The following is a 20845-nucleotide window of genomic DNA, read 5'->3' on the forward strand; positions in this document are numbered from 1 at the left end:
TTGTGCAAGATCCTACATGTCAACATCACTGAAAGATACAGGAGTTGGAGCTACAGCCTATGAAGCTCCCTTTGATAAAGGGCCCTCCCTAATGTCTGCTTAACCAAGTACATACAATGGGTCTGAAACATTTTTTTCTTAACAGGTGAACATTACAACTTAGGCATCAAGGAAGCACAGGGATTCCTTTAGGTTAGCAAAAGAAAACTCAGCAGACTATTGCAGATTTTAAAGGGGCCAAGGGCAACATTGACTCCAAATCTGCCACTACCTTTTCCTCATTAAGAAAGCTTAGCAGGTAGGGAAGTAAGCCCATTTACCCATGCGCCAGCCACATCCGTTTCACATATATTCTAGGGTAAGTGCATAGATTTTCTTGCAGGTACCACTATTGCTGGGTCAGAGACTGGTAAGGGCCTAACAACATGGGGAGGCTCACTTCATTCCAGAATATAGGAATTAGTTCAGAGATGGGGACACAACCTACAGCAATGCAAAAGACACTCAAAAGACTCCAATTGGGATGCTTTTTTGGATTGTCCCAGAAAAGGTGGTTACCTATGCACTGGCACTGCTAAGGTTGTGAGATGTGAACTTGGAGCATTTCATGGCTACATTGACACCTACTTTAAGTCATCCAGAGAATGATGTCCTTGCAGGGAAAGCAGTGGAAATGGAATATAACAGTCCTGGACCACACTGTGCATGAAATGATAGTTCTGGAGACATGGGTACTGGACTATACTGTATCTGACATCTTTGCTCCCTTTGATGTGTCAACATATGCTTTCCAAATTGCTCCCTTTCCTTTTAGAGACAGTGTATCCCTATTAGTCCTGGCTGGTCTGGAACTATGTAGGGCAGATTGTCTTCTGACTCACACAGATGTACCTGCCTGCCTCCCAAGGGCTGGCATTAGTGTTCTTCCAAGCATCAGGTGATCAGATTGTACACATTGAATGTTTTCCCTTTTCTTTATACGTGAACTACTTTTAAAGATCATTTACTTACTATATCTATGTGTATATGTGTATGTGCATGTCTGTCTGGGTTTATGTGCACCACATGTGTACAGGAGACCACAGAGGCTAGAAGAGAGTGTGAGATCTCCTGAAACTAGAGTTAAAGGCAGTTGTAAGCTGCCTGATGGGAGTGCTGTTAATAAAACCTGGGTCTCCATGAGAGCAGTAAGTCCTTTTAACCACTGAGCCATCTCTCCAGTCCATTGTACTTCTTAAAAAAAAAAAATACATTTTATGTGAAATAGCTACAGACTTTGTAACTTTAATGATTATTTGGGAACATCTGAATTATAAAATGCCTTGCCACCTACCGAGATGCACTTCTGTGCCTGAGCAGAGCTCAGCTCTACAGACTTTCCCTCCATGGCTCCTCCAAGCAACAGTATAATAGTTAAGCTCTGGATGCTCCCACTCTGAGACTGGCTCTCCGCTCCCCCATGCAACCTCTGTGTGGGACAAATCCCAGGCCTGGCTCCCAAACTTTCCCTCCTTGTTCCTTGTTGGTAAGGAGCCCATTACAGTGCCAGGCATTGTATATGGCAATTGTTAGTATATCTATAATCGGTAACTTCCTTTGAAAATGTAATTAACGAATTGCAAGCGGTTTCCAAAGGTTTATGAACACAGTCTCAGAGCCACAGGTAGGCCTGCAGCTCTTAGTGCCTGCTTTACAAAAAAAAAAAAAAAAAAAATGTACAGGAGAATTTAATAAGGAAAGATATTGTGTGCTATGAAATACTTTGAGGTGGAGTTTCAAATAAAGGCCAGATGTGGTGAGCGCACAAACAAGCCTGTGGCTAGGAGGATAGGACAAGAAGACACCCATCCTTGGGGGAAGCCAGAACTCCCCACGGGCTTGCTTGCTTGAAGTGCAGTTTTTAATGATCTGGATACAAACTCCTTCTGTGTTAGCTGCAAAATGGCCTTGGAAGCACAATGAGGTAGGTCAAGGTGTGGCCAGTCTGACTTAAAGAAAATGACAATGCCTTTACTTCTCCAGTGTTCCTTTGGGAAAAGCCCAAAGGCACTACCTACTCACATACTTTTGATCTCTGTGCAACAAATATGGTATGGGCCTAACCGATTAAGTGCTCATGCTGCTACAGGCTGCCAAAATAAAACAAACAAACAGAAAACAAAGGCCGGAAAGCAGGAAGGAAGGAAAGAAGGGAGGAAGGAAATGGGGAGGAAGACACTATGCCTAGGAAAGAACCATCTGGATGAGGGTATGGTCAACCCAAAGCCAGTCATCCAGAAGCGTGTTTCTCTCTTCAGGCAGGCATGACCTTCTTCTGGTAAAGACCTCTTTCTCCTCCCCTCTCTTCCCTTCTCCTGCCCTCTCCTTTCCATTTCTTCTCCCCACCACCCACCAAGGGTAAAGAGACTATTTCAGAAGGGACACAGACATCTTTCTTTCCTGTGGATAATCATCTATTCACTTCGTATTCACCTAGGCAGCCCACATTCTAATGGATAGTGAATGCTTCTCAGCCCCCATGCCAGGCACAAGAGTCTTAGGAAGGCCCAGAAGAACTGCTCAGGGGGAGGGGGGATCAGTGCCAACTTTCAAGCACTTGGTCTCTGCTCACTATTCATGGCTCAGACTCCTTTAAGGTAGGCTGTTGGAGGGCAGCTAAAAGCTAGGGCCTGGGAGCTAGACCTTGTCAAGCCTTCATGCTTCATGAGCCAGGGCAAGATGTTCACACCTCCAAACCCCACTGCCCTCCTCACTAGATGGAAGATACAGCCCTCAATCCCCAGGGATGCCTTGAGAAGCACTGAAATTAAATGGGGCTGAACCCACCTAGAACATCAGAGGCTCTAACTAATGCAGCCTAAAAAACTTCCCCCTTGGCCAATGTTAATGACCACTGATACTACGGCTGGTTTCTAAGGTAATGAGACCGGTGTCACACAGTGCCCATCCTCAGTGAGTGTACTCACAGGATAAACTGGTTCTTAGTATATAAACTGCTTCATGAGAAACATCAATCTGCATTCATGGCCTTTTCTCAAGGCAGAAAGGAAAGGACATGCAGACTTGTGGCAGAGTGACACCCCTTCCCCTGTACTGCTATAGTTGGATCCCAACCTGCCAGTGGCAAATCAAAATCTCCGCAGTAACAGTCTTTGGGAGGTGAATCCCATGGCCCTTGTCAGCCACAGCTCTCCTAGGACTCAGCAACGACAGAGACTACAAATGCATGTCACCCTCTAAATGGCTTGAAGCCTGTCTGTTTTCTCACTGTTTTTTTCCTAATTCTTCCTGTACAAATTGCTCCTTGTAGAAGTTTTTTTTAATAAATCAGTCCATCAATTAAAAATACCACCCTTACCACCTGTACACCAGGTCACCAGGGACACAGGAGTCTTCTCCAGAGCACTTGAAAGCACCTATTGCTTTCCTCTGCCAACATTCATCGAGTCTCTCAATCAGGAATTCATAAAACACATGAACAGTCTGTGTGGCTCATGTGACTGCCCACCCTGACCCTTTGCTACTCTCCCGCTACTCTCCACAGAACATGTCTCAGGCTCGGAACTATGCTAAATACTGTCTGTGTCTTGCCAAATCCTCCCAACTCCAGGGAGGGTGAAGGATTTCAAAGATGGGAAAATTAAAGCCAGATCCCTTGGTGACATGGCTATCGAACAGTCAAACTGAGAAGCAAATCAACTCCTCCTGGTGTCTGAGTTTTTCCCTGGTGTGGTCCCCACCTCATTAACTTGACCCTCTGTGCAGGTGACCATCTCTTCCAGGACAGAAGGTAAGTGCTCAGTCATGGAGGCAGAACCATCTGGAAGGCAAATCCTACTAGGCCCATTTTTCTCTACGCAGAAGTGAAGGCTGTCTTTGTAGGCCTCCGAGTAACAGTTCTTTGCAATTGGCCCTAGTGTTCAATGACAGTTCCAGATTAAGAAGACTATACAATGAAAGACTTCAAGGAGTCAGGGTTGCACCTGGGCCCAGTTTACAGTGTCTATTTAATTCACCATGATTCCCAGCAGGACCCCAGACAAGTGTCTACGAGACTGGAAGATAGCATTTGAACTGGAATTTCCACCCAAATCATGCTGCCTGTGGAGTGTGTGACTCTACAGTAGTCTGGATGTCCCCCAACAATACACATACATGCATGACACACACATCATGCCCTGGCATAAATTCCCATGGCTCTCTATTGAAGAAGAAATCCTCTAAGCTCTGGGAAGATGAGAAGCCCAGATCCAGGGCCATGAGGGTGTGTCTCACAGCAGCAGGGAGTTGAGAGAGGGGCAGTGGGGCATGTTCAGACAGAGCCTTTTCCTCTCCCTCAGAAGTACCCTACTCTTGTTAATTAATGTTTTTAACTGTCTCGAAGATGAAAAGTTCTACATGCTTTCCTGTAGTTTGATTACAAAATCCTTTTGATGGCTGTAAATCTAAAATGACTTAGGTGTTTAAAACAAAACAAAACAAAAAAATTCCAAAAAAGAAAAAAAAACCAACAACAATTAAAGAGGCTGCATTGAAATTCCAAATGACCTTTTTCTCAATCAGTGTCCTCCTAGAAGTCATGAGTCACACACTGTGTGTAGGGAGGAGGTGGCATGGCCCTGCCACAGTTTTGTAGGTCAAACGTGGCTTACTGTACCATGGCTGGATTAGACTTAATTCTCAAGAAGCCAGTCTGTCTGGTTATAGCAAGCTAGTCAGAGATATTAAAATGTGCTCAATAGCTTGACAGGAAGGAAATATTGTGCCAGCACAAAGGACAAAGGACAGGGATTGGACTCTGGGGAGAAAGGGGCAGTGCCAGGACTAGTGAGGGAGGTAGAGATGTCAATGAAGACAGACAGCTGCTAGAAGAAAGGGCAGGGTGGCATTCAAGTTAAGGGGACAGCTAGCACCCAGGGGAAGCTTTCTCTAAGTCAGAAGACTTTGAGGCAAATCCTTGTATAATGGTAGTTACTAGATGTCCTCCTAAACAAACTCAAGAATTTCTGAGAGTTACACTGAGCTCCTGGGTGTGGGTGTGGCTTCTTCCAAATCCCATTTAATGAAGGTTTTCAGACACCACCATGCCATTAGGAGGTACTATCTAGAGTGGAGAGAACCCTTGTGATTTGGAAGCTAATCTGTGATATCTGGCAAAGAGGGTTTTTTTTTTTTTTTCCCATTTAGCATTTACCCATTACTACATTAAGGATATTGGAAGACCCTGGTGTCACACCATCTTAAAGGGGTTTAATTGGACACAGCAAACTGTTTCTAGAGTTGCCATGGCAAAGAAAACACATTTCCTTATCCACACAAATAGGATCCCAAGCTAGTAGCAATAGTTTCTGCAGTTAACCTGGCCTTCTATAGGGGGCAGTATCTAGCCATTTGCTGGGAAGAGAGTTCTGGGTGTGGCTAATTTCACCCAGGATTGTAAGTCAGTTCTGGGTGCCCACATTCCTGATGGTTCTCCCCAGCTTGCCGCTGGGAAGAGGACTCCACTCTCATCATCTCTACTTGTGGGACCCAGAATCAGTACCTAGACACTTCTCAGTGCCCAGGGGTGTTTGATAAGTACAAGAACAAGATAGATCTACAGATGAAGTATAGCAGGATGTGGTAAAGAAGAGACAAAGGGATCCTTCCTTCCCAACCAAACACCATCACCTGGTTGATGCTGCGTAGTAGAGCTCATATCAAAATGCCCCAGCTTCACCAAATAAGACTGTGTCCATGCATGTGAGATTTTTATCTAGGAAGCTGTTTGGGATGACGGAATGGGAGCTTTGATATGGTTTTCTTTTCCTGGTAAAACTGCTAACAATATCTGTGAAGGATTCATACCTGTGACCACCTTTTCCTTCTAGCCAGTCACTCTCCTTTATCACCTGGGCAACCCTTGTTTCAAACCTCCCTGGGAGCTGTAGCCTAAACGAGCATGTGGCACTTTGTCTGATGTATGCTCTCTCCACTAGCCAAGCTCTGACCTCTAACCTGGGCAGGTTTCCATCCAATCTGTCAATACCTCACTGGCCTGGTGACCCAGCAAGATAGTTAGCTTTTGTCTAGTGAGTTACTGTGAATGTGTGTGTGTGTGTGTGTGTGTGTGTGTGTGTGTCAGTGCCAATTAGAGTGATGTATCTTTTAAAAAATGTTTTTGGATGCATGGTGGTCTGAATAAGCCCAAGAGATTTCTGATGTGATTTATGACTCATGGAAAAGCCAAGGTCCCCTGCCGGGTTGCCTGAGTTCTCACAGTCTTTCATTGCCAGTGACCATGGAAATGTGGGCAGAGCTAGGATGGAAGAAATAGAAGATGGGCCAGCGGGCCAGTGAAGCAAGCTAGCACATCCATGGATTCTCACTTGTGAGTGCTTTGAAGTTGAGTCACATTAGGCAAGCCATCAGCTTATTGTCAACCACCAAAGGAAATGTTCCCTAGAAGAGGAGAAGTGCTCCAAACCAGTCTCTGTCTGAGTTTTTCCTCTCTAATGCACTCCCTTAGTTCAGTCTGAGGGATTCTTCTACAACCGGAATCAGCTTATCAGTGCTTGGCATAGAGTCCTCTTGCCCTATAGGATGACAACTAATACTCCAGCATTTCTCGAGAGTCTCATCACTTGGCCTCTGTAACATTGCCATCTTTACCACTTTCTTCTTCTCTTTGTAGTCCCCAGCTAGACAGAGCTGGCTGCTCCAAAGGTCATCATTACTTCTACCTTCTGATCTGGCACCCCACCCTATTTGTACCCCAAACCCTTGACTCCAACTGGGAGTCAAGTGGTTGACATATGACCCCCATGGACTCAGCCAAGATGTATGCACTCCTGTCTGAACTGGGTCTAGCCAGGGTTGGTTTAAAATCTCCCCCAATTATCTCAGCCTTGCCTGGTGGCTCCACTGTATGATACAGGACTCTAGCTTACTTGCTTGCTTCTTACATTGGCTCCACAGCATCTTAGAGAAGGTAGCTTTCCCTTGTGTGCCACTGGGTGTGCTGTGCTAAGAATTGTCTGCCCAGGAGTAGGCTCCCCAGGAAACAACGAGTGAACATGCTGATGATGCATGCCCTGTGCACCTGCATCACAGTGACTGCATGGCTGGCTTGCTATGGGCATCCAGAGCAATCGAGTACTCATTTATTCTTTATAATCCTTGCAAGAGGCTTTGTTTCTGTTGTCATTTTCTGTCGAGAGACCTGAGGCCAGAGGGTTAAGTAAACACACCTCAGGTCACACAGCTGACAGTGGCAGAGCTGACACTTCAGAGGTGTCAGATATGGCTCTGCTCTATGAAGAGACATTTGCTGAGGAAGATTCTTGTTCTAACAAGATGCCCATGTTGTTGTTGCCCAGTGTCTAACTGAGATGTGTCATGATGATACAGGGAAGGGAATAATGGCATGAAGGAGAGGCTGAGTTTTTGATAATCAAGTCTTTTAAGAAGTAAATACCAATTACCTTTACATGTACACACAAACGAACAAACCAAAGCATGCACACACAGGATATTTTGGTATTCACCAGGGTGAGCATGGACACACTGTAAGGGAAATCTAACCCATAATAATACTGAACCTGCTATAGAACTATGATTCACATACTGCCAAAAGTCTTCTCTGTGTCTACCCCAAATCTTCTTAGCATACAGCTGGAAACCTGGAGCTTCATAGAGAATCATGTCACTTCCCTGTTTCTGATTTTCAGGACACATAATACTCTGAGAACCCTCCTATCTGGGAAGTGGTAATACCACTTAAGAATGCCTCACTTAACACTTACCAGGAGTTCAAATGAATGCCTTGGCCTAATTTGTTTCCTTTTTATCTGTTTAGATTTCCTGTTCCTGGGGCGTGGAGTACCATTCATTTGGGCAATTGTCTCTGCTTGGCACACAGTCCTGACTCAAGATAAAGTGGCCCAAAAATAATTTAGCAGAGTAGTCTTAGTATTTTTGGTACATTTCAGAATGTATGCATGTACGTGTGTTTGTGCCTTTTTTTTTTTGTATGTGTGTGTATCTGTATGTTCTTGTGTGCGTGTGTGTGTGTGTGTGTGTGTGTGTGTGTGTGTGTGTGTGTGTGTATATAAGTTTCTTCTAGTTGATGGCTTAGCATTGTTTCTTATGGAACTCGGATTCAGCCGAGCCTGGTGGGAACTACATACTTTGACCACGTAGGCTTTGGTTCTGTTGGTTTTGGATCCATGCTACAAGCTGGATGTGAAATGGCCCCACAGGCTTGTTTCAAAGGTGTGGTCCTTAGCTTGTTATGCTATTTTGGGAGGTTCTGGAGACTTAAAAACATCAAGGTTCACTAGACAAAGAAGTTCACTAGAGGCGGGTTCTTGGCAATCACATCTTGTCCCCAACCCCTTCCTCATTTCCCTTCTGTTTCCTGGCCACCATGAAACAAGCAGTTTCATTCCCCCATATCCTACCACCACCATGGTCAGCCTCATCCACATGAAACGACAGAGCCAGCTAACCAGTGACCCAAACCTCTAAACCCATGAGCCAAAATACTTCTTCCCTTCAGGGGTTTTTCCTCAGTGATTTTTGTCACAGTGTTGAAGAGCTTGCTAACAATTGTGATGCCACTGTGTTTATGTTGACTGTCACCTGAGCTTGCTCTTCTGAGCCTTCCAGAAAGAGATGGGTACAAGAAACAACAAATCCAAGAACTTATCCCAGCACTTCACTTGTGGAGCAGTCAGGCCGGATCATCTTGCTGTCTCTGAATGGCTGTTACTCATGTACAATTTAATTTAGTGAAAACCTCAGCTATAACCAAAGACTTGCTACCAGGCACTGTCCTACTCTGCCAACCAATGGAGGGAGGAGGTGACTGGTGAAGGACAGTCGAAAGGGACAGGTGATGCTGAGAAGAGCTCAATGTGAGCTCTGACCAGATTGGACAATTTCCTAGCCTGGGTAATCTAAATGTTTGGGTGTTTGCTTTTACCCAGTGAACATTCCAAAGAAATATAGAAATGGTACCTGGGTTGTATTTTGGAAATATCTTTGCTTTCCAAGTGGTCAGTAAAAGCTAAGAAAAAATTTAAGAGCAGGCTTCTCCACCAAATGCAACCATCATTTTAGTGGTGTGATAGGACTAAATTATTGTGTCCCCAAAGTCCGACGTCTCAACACTTTTATTTGCATTCTTTGGGTCTTATCATTCAGGATTATGTAAAAATGACAGCTGCTTATAATTATTTGGGAGTTTGTGTTGCAATAATTAAAAACATCTGCCTTTATCTTTCTGCTACCAGACTTAACCCTGAGAGGTTGAGTCTACTGAACTTCAAAGAGGGAATCAAGAAATAAAAGAAAACTCCACACATTACTAACAAATTTTTAGCGATTCATTTAAATGTATAACCAGTTATTCCAACAGCCTTCAAACCCTTCATTATCTTTTAAATATATATAATTTGGGACTGCTAATTAGATAGCAATTTAATGCTCTCATGGGGATTCAGATGCAAGGTCTTCCTAAAACGTAAACGCAGAGGGATAATTGTTGGCATTCACATGATTGAATTCTTCAGTTATTCAAATAAGTGTACATGTGCACTCACACACTGAGAGTATTTGAATATTCTGCCCTCAAACACATATGTAGGTTTTACAGGGCCCTTTCATCCTAGAAGGGTATGGCTCGGTGATCTAGTTCACTCAGCTTTCTGGAGAGAGCAGACAGGACCCCTAGGAGAAGCCTAATTTCATTTGACCATCTTCCTCTACTCTCAGAGGCAGATCACTCCTGTTCCTCTTTTAGGAGAAGCAAGGTTTCTTGAAATCTGCCATTCTGGAAGCTTTAATGCTTGCTGCTCTGGCTTCTCTGCACTGGTCTGCTTGCTATTGTCTTCCTAGTTACAACCAATGAATAAGTACCGAAAGAGGAAGTGAGAGTCTCATTCTACCCTAAGTTTATACTTAACTGTCTTCCAAGCCTATGAAGATGGCCCTTTAAATTGTATAAAGATGTGCAGCCTATGAAGCAGCGTGATTGATCAAGGAGATGACATTAGCTGTGATAGAAACCAGCACGCGAGTCTCAGCCTGGAAGCGTGGCTAGGGTTTGCATTCCTGGCCCAGGCAAGTAGCTAGCAGCTGAGGCTCATTTCCCTCACTAGGGAAAGGAGGTGCAGACAAATCTATAGGAATTTTTAAGAGATCATTATTCAACACATTGCCTATAATTACATTTTGATGAGCTTTTTATTGCTAATTTATCATCCAAGATGGGGCATTCTAGATATGAAATTAATCTAGTAAAACAGAGGTCAAAGTGTGCTGAGTGTAAAGCAGAGTATTTGGGGTGAGGGGACTGCAAATTATTTCACCCAAACATAAAGCAGCAGAAATTCCTATCTCTAAACCAGATTTTTTTCTGGTGCCTACTCATGACTTTTAATACTACCTGATCGACTTAAATATAAACTTGAATCTCAGAGCAAATGAGCAGAAGGGGAATGATGGAGGCACCGGTGCTGGGAGACTGGGTTGGAAGGAAACAAGTGTGGCCCGGCCCGGTTGTGTGTCCACAGAAATGCTGCGATGGATGCACCTAGGGTGGCACGGCACTCTAGTCTAGATTGGATTGCTTTTAAAGAATTATCAGCACACCTAAGCAGACCTCAAGACAAGCTCAGTGTAATGTTTTTCCTACCAGAGCTCAAGAGATACCTTCGGGGACACAGCAGGTACATCAACAGGCATGGCACTACTACAGGAAGTGGAGCTTCGTTTCCCTGAGGGAACTATGGGGACCCAGCGTAGAACACATACCCAGGAGCTGGGTTCCCTGGGAGATGGTGGCTAGTGTCCTGCTGTGCTCAGAAATCTGGTGGGATGTTACTTTCACCTCAGCACACTGGCCTTTGGTGTGCCTGGGACCAGAAACTCCAGACATAGAGTGTAACCTCACTTGGGTGCAGGCAGCTGTGATGTATACATGCACAGAATGACAGGGACAGAGGTAGGAACTGCATCATCAGGAGTTGGCAGTGCAAGTAAAAATGTGTCCTGAACCTGCTCTGAAAGTCTGTCCTAAATTCCATGGTTAGACCCCAGGTACTTTGGGTATCTCTGGGCCTCAGGGTCTTTGCACATGCATACATGGCTCAAGCTTGGCATGGCCCAAGCTCCACAGTCTAGATGGAGATTTGTCCTTCACCTTTCAGATGTCAGCTTACAAATCTCCATCTAGACTGTGGAGCTTGGGCAAAGACCCTGAGGGGAAACTAAGAACACTATCTTTGAAGACCCAGGTAAGCAGCTTCTCCGCCTTTCTCTTTCTTCTCTCATATACTCAGTGAGTTTTTGTTATTGTTGTGTTTGTTTGTTTGTTTGTTTTTGCAGAGCATATTCTAAATCTATCATGCATTTTTTATCTTCTTATTTATGAGCTTAACGACAAAACATATCTTCTCCATAAGAGGGCAAGCATCAAATATCAGGGGATTTGGGTTTCCTGGCTTCTAGAGGAGTGCTCAGCATGATAGGATTTCAAAAAACATACATCTCACAAAGGAAGGCTTGGGAAGGGGAAGCAGAGAAGGAAGCATGTAGTAGCCAAGTCCCTCTTCTGGAAATCCCATGAGCCCTGCGTTATTCCTAACCTCAGCCAGGCAGCAGCATGAAGCTGTGAGTTTGTAGGCTGCAGACCACCTCTCTGCAGGCTTCCCCAGCTATGAGACCCACAGGTAGACACCAAGCACTCGCATATATGCCTGTCAGTACTACAGCCCCTGGAGTCTGTAGTATGTCGCTTCACTATGCTCAGCCTCCTCTGTGTCCACCTCCTTCACCAAGCGCTCATCATTTAGACATCTACCATGCAGTAGGAACCTATACTCTATGGTCCCTATGAGAAGCCTACCAAGATGGGCAATACTGTAGTTGGGCTAGAGTGGGTAGGGCTGTGAACTCCCTGAGAGCAAGTATCAAAGCCATAGCTGACAGTGGGATTTCAAGAACACATAGGTCAGGCTGCTTTGGTATCTGCAAGCAACAAATACCAATTCTTAAACGTTTACCCAAAGGGGGAACTCACTGGAAGAAAATTAGGAGATATATTTCCTACTTCTGCTGTGATGAGACATAAAAGAAATTAATAGATAGCTAATAAAGAAAAAATGGGTAAATGGTCTTTCTCTTCTCCCTCCCTCCCTTCTTTCCTCTTCTATTTTTCACTTTCTTTCCTGTAAGTATAATACTTTAAGAAAAATAACCTGGCTGGTCCTACTTCTGTATATTTTGTGGCCCCAGCAGGGAGCAAAGACAGAGTGAGTGAGATGACAGGGGATGGAACACCATGAAGCTTCCCCTGTAAAGCTGGCACATAGGATGTCAGAACCTACAGCAGCTGAGTGGCTCCCTGAAGCTGAGAATGTTGGGAGACCTTGGCTCCCACTCTGCAGGAAAGAGAGGAGGTGCAGCTACAGAAGACTGGAGCAAGAAAGCCACTGAGAAAGACAGAGCCTGTGGTTTTAGCTTGGGCACAGCCAGTCTGTCCCCAACCACATCTGTGCTAGAATGAAGAACAATCTCTGTGATCCCTCAGATCAGCACTGGGGGACAAAAGGAAAACACGGGACAAAGGGAAAGAAAGCACGCCCAGCTCCAGAAATGAAGAAATGAGATGATGATAAATCAGGTCCATTGTCATGTCTGACTTCTGTGAAGACTGCCCTAAATGTACCTTCTGACAGACATGGTTTTTTGGTCCAAGGATCAGACTTCTTTCCTCTGCAAATATTTAATTAATTTTTCTTTAAAATACAACCACATATGGTAGATCCTCACACTCAGATGGCCTCTCTGATACATGCTAACAGGCAGGATGCTACTGAAATTTAATGAGTCAGTCTGGGCAGGGTGCTCATCCTTAGAAGGTCTGGCTTCTGACATCTTTGGTAGTGGTTGCATGGTTGTTACTGGTTCTGTTTGCTTGCTACTTCTAGCATCCAAGGGCAATATTAAAGCACATTACATATTCAAAACATGGAATTAACTCCCACAGTTCATATACTACCTAAGTATCCAAGTGCCCACCTCGTCCCAGGACCAAGAATTTGTGGGCTTGAATCTTGGAAGTTGAAGTTTAAACATCATTCAACCTGGTAAAATGCAGGTTCTCCCAGTAAAGTCCTTTATTCCTTAGATCAGAAGTTAAGCTGGAGATTTCTCACCTAAGTACCCAGGCTAGGCAGTTCCCAAAGTGCCCATGCATTTCAGCAAGAAGCAAACAGGGGCAGAGTCAAGACTCTTGTGTCCCCATAACCAAATAATGTATTTCGTAATGAGGCACTACGATCTGTGGGGAGTTTACAGTCTTTTTATTTTTTCTCTCAGCAAACATAATACTTTGAGCAAATATAATTTCGAGGTATACATTAATTTTTTTTTCTCTTAAATGAGAGTAGATTTCACTGGACCGAAGTAGGGTTGCTCCTCATCCCTGCTATGAGGCTATACTCTGGCCAGCAAGACACCATTTGCTTGGGGATCAGCACACAGCGATGCCCGTGCGCCACCTACTGGGCAGTCTCCTTCAGTTCATCAGCCCCTGTAGAGCGGAAGCCAAGAAGGGCTGAAAAGAAACTGTATCACTTGCATCAAGGTTTATAATGATGGGCCCTACCACATACTCCCCAGTAGACCTTGCCAGCAGAATGTATCCTTCTAAGACCAGAGAGAAGCCATTCCCAAGCTACCCAGGTCAGCAGCCTAGGAAGCCCTCTCAAATTTCAGGGCAGCCATCCTTGAGAAAGACAGAGCTTTATCTGTACACCCATAGTTCTTCTTGGCCATTCATGCTGTTGGCGAGTGCTTTTATGGTGTGATGAGCATTTCCTAAGCAGAAACAGCCTTCTAACTGCCCAGGACTCATTCGCCACTGCCATGTTTGATGGCAGCAGCATCTGTGAGATGTCAGCAAACAGAAGGTCAGAGGGCAGAGGGATGACCAACCAGGGCATAAGGGTTTGACAACCCACACATTCCCCAACATAACAAGGAGTGAATGTTTAATGAAACCACATGTGGCTCCCACATTTCTCATTTGCTGTAGGATCATAGCACCCAGACTCCCCTCATCTGCATCCTCTTTCTGACTCTGTGGTAGCAAAGTCCACAGCAAAGGGCGACAGAGAAGCTAAACTCACAGACACATCCTAACAACAAGTGACCCAGACAAATGGAGGCAGGTACATGCTGGAGAGCTTGGACGAAGAACAGGGCCTCTCCAAGGTGGCCACTGAGCCGACAGCCGGAGAAAAAGCTAATCACACACACACATACATGAGATCAGATTCTGGGCAAAACAGCTGGACAGGGAGAGACTTGGGGTTTTTTTAAGGAAGGGGAAAAAGCTGGGGAGAAGCCCAACTTTATACAGGTCTCACTTAAATACTATGCCACTTAAATGGCATCTGTTGTCATGACCCCTTAGAAGACCTTCAGACAGTTGCTAGACTGAGGAATGAACTCTAGCACTGTTTCCACCTGACTTCAGCTTGGAGATACCCTCTAATTAATATAACACATATCCATTCATACCATAAGAGTACCCACTCATTTCCACAGGACAGAACTAAATGACACATTTATTAGCATGTCTGCCTCTTGCTTCATGTACATAATAACCTCCTACAGGGGTCCATCTATACCCAATGTACAAGAGCAAATGGGGCTTAGAAGAATGACCTGTCTATGCATCTCTAAGACAAAGAAACAATATGATGACATAGGACAGGCTGGTCAAGAGTGACACAGGGATGGCATGTGAGGACTTGGGCTGCAGAGCACCAGTGGCTGGAGCAGCTGTATTTGTACTGCAGAAAGCTGGAGGACTATAGAGCTATGGGAGATGGCACTGTTATCTGTAGAATTTGACCTTGTTTGAGAGTTAGCCTGAATTTTCCAGATGAGCATACATAACTTTTGCCTATAAATAGCCTGAGTGGATAACCCAAAACCCCAGCATCTCCCAATATGGATAATGCCTTCCATGTACTGGTCACTGTGACAGAATTTGGTTTAAGAGGTCCACATGGTTTAGGAGTAAAGCCACATGTCTGACACAGTCTGTGCTTCCTGGCCAACAGAGAGTCCATCTGCTCTGGCTTCCAGCCAGCTTCTTGTGAATTCTAGTCATCCCACTTCCTCTTCAGAGGCCACACAAGCTCCACCCGAGAGGGTGGGTAGGCATGACTGACCACTGTTATCATTATTATTCATTTTCTCACGCATGTTCTCTAGAAACTTCCAACATGCCCATTCATATCTTTGGCCAGTCGAATCTCTAGACAACTAGAGAAAGAATGTGCAATGTTTTATTGGCTATTTTATATTGATTATATGTTAAAGTGCCAATGATTTTGGAGACAAGCTAAAATATTATCCTTAAACTTAATTTCACCTGTGTCCTTTATTCTTTAGATGTGGCTACTGGAAAACTTTAAACAACACAGGCAGCTCCTCTTGTGGCTTACACTGAGTTCTTGCTGGACAGATTCTGACTATAGCTGCACCACAACTGCCCTGGAAGTCAGCTACACCCACTCTTCAGCCACTCTGCAGCCCACTTCCTGAGAAGCCAAGATAGCACGTAAATGTAACCCATCTGAAGGCATCTGGCCCAAGGCTCCTGGTTCAGGCACTTTCCACCTTTGTGATATGGAGAAAGTCACAGCATCCCTCAGTACCTTGGCTTTCCATGGCGATGCTTTCCTTATTCACAGAGCACTTTAGGTAATCTATCCACTATGCAAAGTTGCCCAGGATAACATCTAGAAATACACTTTGTCCTCCTCCCTCCCAACCTTCCAGAGCCCCTGGACTCTTTTAAGGTGCTTATCACATATGCTCACCTTTCTATCTGTCAAATGAAAGTTATAGCCTGTGAAAAGGACCCAGAAAGGTGCCCTTCCCATAGGAAGGAACCAGCACATAGCCAGAAGACATACTAAGTAACGGCCACACTAACAGATAGCACCAGTGTCCTTAGTTCTTTATATTTACCTCTAATCCCTTCTCATCATATCTTCCCTTCCCTGAAGCAGAGTACAGCTCAGTAACCTCGTGCAGGCTTAGCATATAACAGACCTCCAAGGACAAGGAAAAGATGATAAATTATCCAATCTCAGTAGTCTGTCTCCCATCTCCCCAACAATGGTCCATGTGACTGATCAATACATTTACATCTAAAATAGAACCTGGGGCTAGGGGTGTGGTTCAGGTGATAAAGAGCTTGCCTACCATGGGAAAGGCTCTGGGTTTCATCCTGGCACCACATTAACCAGGTATGATAACATGTATCTATAGTCCCGGTACAAGAGAAGTGAAGAGGAAGGATCATATGTGCAAAGCCAGTCTAGAGTCTATGGGAACATATTTTAAAACAAATGAAAAGAGATGGAGAGGGGAGAAGTAAGAGACAGTATATATAATATAATTCCTCCAACATCTTCCCCCACCTCCTGGGCCTCCGGACACAGAACAGACAGCTTTGGGCTGATTTTAGCATGAGCTTTGTGGAAATGAGTCCCAGATTTTGTGGGCCCAAGGTTCCCTGTGGAATCCTGTCATTGCCGCAGCTGCATCAAGGGACCTGTTTTGTGTTCCCTTGAGGATCTGACCAAGTCAAAATTGGAGACTTCCTTGGGGGGGAGTGTGGAGGGGGTCAACATAAACGTCCTTATCTTCTATAATACAGAGGCAGACAGATCACTAAAATCCTAACTAAACTAAAGGTCATGTTAAAGATAGCCAATTGCAGAATGGTTCTCCCTTCATCCCTTAAAAGAAAAAGATTTCTAGTCAGGGCTCAACATTCTAGAAACATCCTTAGAGAGAAGGAAAACCAAGACTATGAAAATGAAATCTAGGAAGCTCAGAGAAATATTTTAATCCTGGCTATAAGAATGGTGAAGGCCACAAGGAAATGCATAGGCCAGCACTCCACAGGAGACATCTCTCAGGATCTGAGTTTAATCCCAATTGTACTGAGTTTCCACCTCCCACACCAGGAACAGGAGCTGGCTCCGTCACAGAAGGCCTTCTGGTCTGCTGGGAGACAGTTAACTACTTCAGCCCTCTATGCAGTTCAGGACAAGTCTCATCCAGAACCTGGCAAGGACCCTTCATTTTGACATCAGTGAAGCCATCAGGAAGTGACAAATTGGTGGCAAGGAAGGGTGGTGGAAACTGGAGCAGGACAGGGGCAAACCTGGTTATCATGAGGAACTGTGACTTCTGATTAAGCCTTGGTAAGACTCCTGGTTTTGGAGTTATTTCATGATTCACACCCAAATCATACAAGATGAAAGAAAATACTGGATAAAACCAAGCTAAACATGAAGTTTGGGGGAAAGGTTTTATTGGACAAATTAGAAAAATATGGGTGCTGTGCTTTAGAGGAAGCCACTTCCTTCATCTGGCTGCAAGGGGAGGAACAACCTCAGTGGCAGACAGAAGGGAACATGGGTTGTGTGAAGAGAGCTCTTCCCACCCTCCCTAAGCTGGCCACAGTCCATGCTCACATTCACCATGCTAATCTGGGAGCCTTGGCCAGAACAGAGGAGAAGGTCCATTTATAATGACTTCATTATAAGTCTGGGCTTGAGAGGAGGCGAGTAGGGCTTGGGTGAAGATTCCTTGCCTGAGCTGGTCAAGGAAGCTGCTAACAGCTGTCTGCTGCTTGCTGCACTGCAGAGCCCAGCCAGGACAGATCGGGCCCATAACAATCACCAGAATGCTAGCACGTGCATAGGATCTTCTTACAGCCTCCAAAAGGGACACTGAAATAGTGGGGTTGAAGGGCCCTTTCCTTCATCTTCTGATGACTGACTACAAGCTAGGTGGGCTGGCAGGAAGGGGAGAGAAAACAGAGAGAATGAATCATCAACCAGGACACCTGAAACCAGAATATTCACAGACACTTCACTGCATGGCTTCTAGTCTTTTTCTCAATGTTAATTGAGAAACAAACAAAAGACTCCCCAACACACACACACACACACACACACACACACACACACACACACACACACACACACAGAAGGCTCACATGGAGCTGCATAGCACAGTTGTTGTCTATACTCTGGATTATAGTAGACCAAAATTACTGTTCAACAACAAGAAGAAAATACCCTGAAAAACCAACAAATAAACAAAAGCTATGTGTGCACCCATTATGCACATGGGCCACTGCCAAGGCTTACTTACCGGGATAACCTTCTGAAAAATCAAAATGTGTTCTGCACATACAGGAATCATCTGACACTATTCTTCACAGTCTTTAAAGTGGCCAACCCAGGTTGCTGCAGATCAACAGAGCCAGGACAGATGGGATGCTAACTCCCATAACCCCATGACATTCTGGAACCTGCACCACTGCACGATCTCTGACTTAACATGTTCCCCTTTACCCTGACAACAAAGCCGTGCTGTGTATGCTATGATTAAAGCAGCGTTATCAGGGGAAGGTGGCTCTCAGAAAGGCCATGTGACTCAGACAGCTGGGACAAGAAAGAACTACCTGTATGAGATGGATCTCCTTCTACTTAGTGGCTCCTTCACTTAGAAGGAGAATGAAAAAAACTCACACAGAGTCGAGTCATCCTATACTCAGTGGTCATACACAGATAGGCTGATTCATGTACTCCCCAATGATAGCATATGCCAAAAATCTCTCCTAAACATCTGATGGCCTCAGAGTCAGCGACAGATGAATGAGACAGATGGTCCATTGGCCTGGCCATGCCTTGTCATGAGTCAGTTGCAAAAGATACATCTGGTTTGTGTTTTGACAAGTAAGCTGAAGACCATTCTCTTAGACTACTTCACATATGGAAGTCTGACCCTGGCCATCACTTCTGAGAAATCTACTCATCCCAGGATCTGAACATTGATAGGAATCGCAATAACTTGTATGTGTGAACATTCACATGACCAGAGTCAGTATTGTTCATAGTGACCTGCTTTTCCAGCCTTCCAGCTGCCCTCCCAGTAGACACAGATCCAACAACAAGCTATTTGCTATGGAACCAGGAGACATAAATGGTTAGGGGGACATGGGATAGTCTTATAGAGAACAGCGATTCCCACTGCTGTAGAGACAGGGAAGCCACCATGGTGACCTGTGTGACCTGGTTCCATTTCCTTCCTCCTTCCAAAGCTGATAAATAGGGAGTTAATTCATTCCCTGGAAGAAGAGTCAGGTTTGATCATGCCCCTGCCTCTGATCTGATCTAGTTTGAAACATATGAGTACCAGGAACCCATGCTTAGGCACACCAAACTTACTCACTTGTCGGTACTCTGGTACTCTCCCCAGTCAACTACCCCACTTGACAGCTTGGGGTGGGTCATGCAGTAAGCTTTCTAGACTCAAATACATCTTTAGACTTAAAATATTTTTAAAATATCTGTGGCTTTTTCAATCAGACATTCCAAAAGCTCAGAGTTATAATTAAAATCAGTTGACCAGTTAATTCAGTCTTTTACACACACGCGCGCACACACACACACACACACACACACAAACACACACACAAACACACGACTCTCCTCGCCCCCTGTGTGTGTGTGTATGTGTGTGTGTGCACATGCACTCGCACGTAAGGGCTGCAATCATACATCACCATCGGTTCCGTCGGAAAGTGAGCATTTGGGATTTGTGTGATGTGGTCATGACTCCATTAATACCAGGGAGATTAGAGAGCAAAGCTGGATGCAGATGATGGGGCTCTCATATGGACAGTTTCTAAACAATGATGCAAGCGAGAAGAGAATGGATCCCCACAGCGCTTGGCTGACAAGCATTTGGAGAGTTCTCTGCTGCTATGTCCTAATTGTAATGAAAGGGACAGAGACTTCTACTAGGGACAGTATTGTGCATTTTTGTGCCTCTCTGTGTGTATGTGAATTGCCAGAAGAACGAACTACACATTCTCAACTTAGAAGACCCAGTTCCTCTTAATACCCATGTCTTCTTTAAAATGAGCTGAAGGCATGTAAGTCAAGGGAGCTGCCATTCTTGCAGCACATTCTAAATAGCCCAGGATGACAGACAATGCCACCATCCCTATCAACACCTCCACTGGAGACACTGCCAGTGGGTTAGAGGCTCTCCTCCTCACCTTCCTTTTCTCCTTCCTTTTCCAACATGGTGGATCTAGGACCCTCAAGGCAAATGCTCCACCATGAGCTGCACAGTCAGCCCTTTGTACACATGATCTTTCTACTAAGTTGCCTAGACTGGCCTTGAACTTGTGATGTTCAGTCATAGCCTCTTCTGAAGAGCCTGTCTGTCCTCTGGGAGTCAGTTCTCAGTGTTTTCTGGATGAGTGCTCTAGGCACCTTCTTCATGAGGCTCCAGCTTCATGAGACAGACCACGGGACTATCTTAGATTGGCCTCAGACCACTTCTGGACAAAGGGAAAAAAAAAGGCAGTGTTTTTTCTGCACTCAGGTGCAGGATATATAGAAAATCTTAGGTGTTTACTTTTATCTAGAAAGGTGTTGAATAGCTTCTATAAACACTGAATTTCAACAATAGAATTGGAAGGTGAATCTTAATGAAGTGAATTTTCAGAGATCTTGTATCTGATTTGTTCTATTTCCAGTAAGTGGGTCTAGGGGATAGAGTATGAGTATTCATTATAATGGATTTCAAAGTGTATGGAAATAAAGAAAAAATCAAAATACTGACAGATGTCTATTAATATAAATAAGTGCATCTAGATATATATGGCTTTACACATAAGAACATGATAGAAATTGAGTTTTTTTTCTTATTATTACTGATGCACTATGAGTCAAAATACTAA

General features: G+C 44.6%; 1 protein-coding gene across 2 annotated transcripts in view; it reads right to left on the bottom strand.

Moving 5' to 3' along the window:
• The window catches only part of Cacna2d3 (calcium voltage-gated channel auxiliary subunit alpha2delta 3), an 800506-nt gene that overhangs the window by 170427 nt on the left and 609234 nt on the right, over nucleotides 1-20845 (bottom strand). The window lies entirely within an intron of this gene.

The sequence above is a fragment of the Arvicanthis niloticus genome, chromosome 3 (genome assembly GCF_011762505.2).
Source record: "Arvicanthis niloticus isolate mArvNil1 chromosome 3, mArvNil1.pat.X, whole genome shotgun sequence".
In the NCBI taxonomy this organism is placed as follows: Eukaryota; Metazoa; Chordata; class Mammalia; order Rodentia; family Muridae; genus Arvicanthis; species Arvicanthis niloticus.